Raw genomic sequence first — 3,007 nt, 5'->3', positions numbered from 1 at the left:
TGGCCCACGCCAAGTGTCATTTAGCGCGAGAGCTCTTAGCTCAATCACAGACGGTCCGTACCCCCTTTCAGGGTTTCCACTAAGGCGCCCTAGGCCCGTCTGTCTCGCGCTCTCCTGGCGGCATGACTTGGCGTGCGTTGTTGCTACCTGGTCCGCTCAGTCCGTACCTTTCGCGTCCATGTGCACTCACTATCGCCTCAGGCCGAGTCTTGGCCTGTTGCGCATGTCGCCATTGCAGGTCTCCCCTACCTATATATCCTAATACTGCGGTGAAGACGGGATCGACTGAGCCTCCTGAGGCCTGTACGTCGCTAACGATGAGCCCTGCCGTCGACCAGTTGTTCGCAATGCGCCCCTTCTACTGTCCTGCGCGGCCATAGCTGCGCCATGCTCCTATATTGTTGCTGCCCGTGGGGCCTTGGGAGCGCCCGCGTCGCGCGACCGCGCCTCTGCGCGTCGGAGGGCCCGCCTGGCGCCTTTGTTCCGGAGTTTGGCTCTCGTCTTGAGCGCTCGCAATCGTTGGAGTCGGGGAGATGAGGTCCGCGATGCGGGGGTCGAGGAGGCGGTTCCGATGGTGCGTCGTGCCGCGGCGGCGGAAGGAGAGCGGGGAGTGGGGGCCGAGACGAAGCCGAACGCCGCGCCCGTCACCCCCGGTGAGCCCTCCTAACGTGGCGTCTCGCTGGAGTAGCCCCCGCGGCCCCCCGCCCTGACTGAGAGCCCTCCGTTATAGCCCGCCCGCCGCCTTGGAGAAGCACATGTTACATACGACCGCGCCTATAAGCCTTCCCCGAACCGCACTTAAGGACCCCTCCTTAGTATAATCAGGGCGATCCGCGCCCACTGGAAGAGCCATCCCGCGCCCCCCACGTTCTGTGGCCTGAGACATTCTGGGAAATAAGAAATATCCCTATATTAGGCCCCCCTGGCCCGCTCATAGACATGCACACTACTCGCTTACACCCAATTGGGGTTGGTAGTAGGGTCTGGGGCGCGGTTTTTTTTTTGTTGCCCCTGGGAGCCATCGCGGCGAGCCTATAGCCCCCCGTCCCCTATGACCCCTTCCTATACGCCCCTGGAGAAGCCCCCCGCGCCTACCCCCGCCTATAGACCCTCTGCCTATACGCCCCTGGAGAGCATCCTCGCCCTATACCCCCGCCCATATGACCCCTCCTAATCAGCGCCCCTGGAAGCCATCCCCGCGCCCTATAGCCCCCCCGCCCATAGAGCCCCTTCCCGAGAGCGATCCCCTGCCGCTGTGTAGGCCCCATCAATCTTATTCCCCCGCCCTGCTTCCTGGTAGAGTCTCACTCCCCTATTTCCCTGACCCCTCCCCCCCCAGAGGCCCCGTAAACCCGTCCTTGTCAGAATCCTTGACCCCATAGGATCCATCCTGAGGGGGGGTGGAGAGCCTAGCCCCCGCACCATCCAAAAAGGACTCCCCACCCCCCCAGTTAAGGCATCCCACACCTGTGGGGAGGGGCGCCTGGACATCCCCGCCCCCATCGTTGCTGGAGGTTGCATATATTCCGCTGAAAGGGGGGAGTGAGAGGGCCTCTGGGGGGCTTTGAGGGGGGAGCTCTGCGAGTTCCTCAGGCTGGCCCAGAGTCTAGCTATCCCCCCATGAAGACAGAAGCTTTCAGCAACCGTGCAGTGGGAGCTGGGTTAGGACCCTATAGGACGCCCCTCATCCCTCTAGGAATCTAGCACATGCCCCCCGAGGTGGGCCTTCGAGGAGGCGGCGTCGTTTGCTGCCGCCACCCCCCGAGCAATGACGATTCTGGAGGAAGCTGGGGCAGCGCAGGCCAGAGAGGAGAGTTAAGCGACCGAGCCACTTTGCTTGGTGGACCCCACCGCACATGGCCTCACTACCGGAATTTAAGTACGGTTGAGGGGGAGATGGGGAGCTGCACAGTGGCGGTGGCGATGGGCCCAGGCCCGGTAGCCGCTCGGGGAGCTTGGCGGTGCAAGAAACGCCGCGCTGTACGGCCGAATGCGCAGGGGAAACGTCAGCCCCAAAGCACAACACGTCCCAAACGGAGGCAAGAGCGGAGTTGGGTGCAGCAGAGGGCTCGCCTAACCACGCAGACACCGGTCCACAGCCCAGAAAAACACGAGTCACGCCCGCAAAGCGTGTTACCGTGGGATGGGCCCACCGGGATAGGAGGGCTCTCCGCCAACAGAGGCAGCCAGACGCGTGGCGGGTAGGCCGAAAACACGCCTGCAACGAAGTGGAGCAGGCAGGAGCCGGAAGGACGCCCATCCACGCTGGGAAAGAGTCATTGCGCGGAAGGATGGGGAAGATAAGGCAAGTGTACTGAAAACGTCAGCTAAGGGGAGAGCCCATGAATGTTGCAGACCGTGCGAGATGGGAAGGCTAGATAGTCGGGGCGATTCTTGATTGAAGGTGAGTGATGTAGCCCTATTGTGGACCTTGCTCTACATTCCCTGTAGGTTACGTGTAGTGAAAGGGGCCAGTTGGAGATTGGAGGTAGAAAGAGGGTGGTGAGCTGTCGATCGGCTTGTTTACTTATATTATCATGACAAGAGATTGCTACTCCTACAGGATGGGCTGGTTCCAGATTCATTGGGTCGTTCGGCATGCATGCGGTGAGGAAGGCTATGTCCTAAAGGCTAATGGTGGTGATTTAGTGCCCTGGGGGTGGGGTGTAGGTATGGGCTGGTCCAGCATCGGGGTCGAGTCTGGGGTATGGGGTTCAGAGGGAGGCGAGGCGGCGGTGGTGGGCCGGAGTGCGGTTCACGTCCCAGCAATGTGTGAGCAGTTGGGGATGTGGGGGTCCTGACTTCAGCGTTGGCGATAGGGATGTGGCTTGGTCCATTGCGAATGGGGCGTCACAAGTCAAAGGGCTATGGAGCGCCCGGGCAGGGGTTTTAGGCTGACTTCGCGGATTATTCAAAATCTGTCCGTCTACCCTAGTCAGATAGTAACCCCATAGAAGGGCCGCCAAGCAATGGCAGCAGCATCAAGTTGGAATGGAAAACAATTGGT

The sequence above is a fragment of the Chelonoidis abingdonii genome, chromosome 4 (assembly GCF_003597395.2).
Source record: "Chelonoidis abingdonii isolate Lonesome George chromosome 4, CheloAbing_2.0, whole genome shotgun sequence".
NCBI lineage: Eukaryota > Metazoa > Chordata > Testudines > Testudinidae > Chelonoidis > Chelonoidis abingdonii.
The sequence above is the reverse complement of the archived record's forward strand: the minus strand, read 5'-3'. Positions refer to the sequence as shown.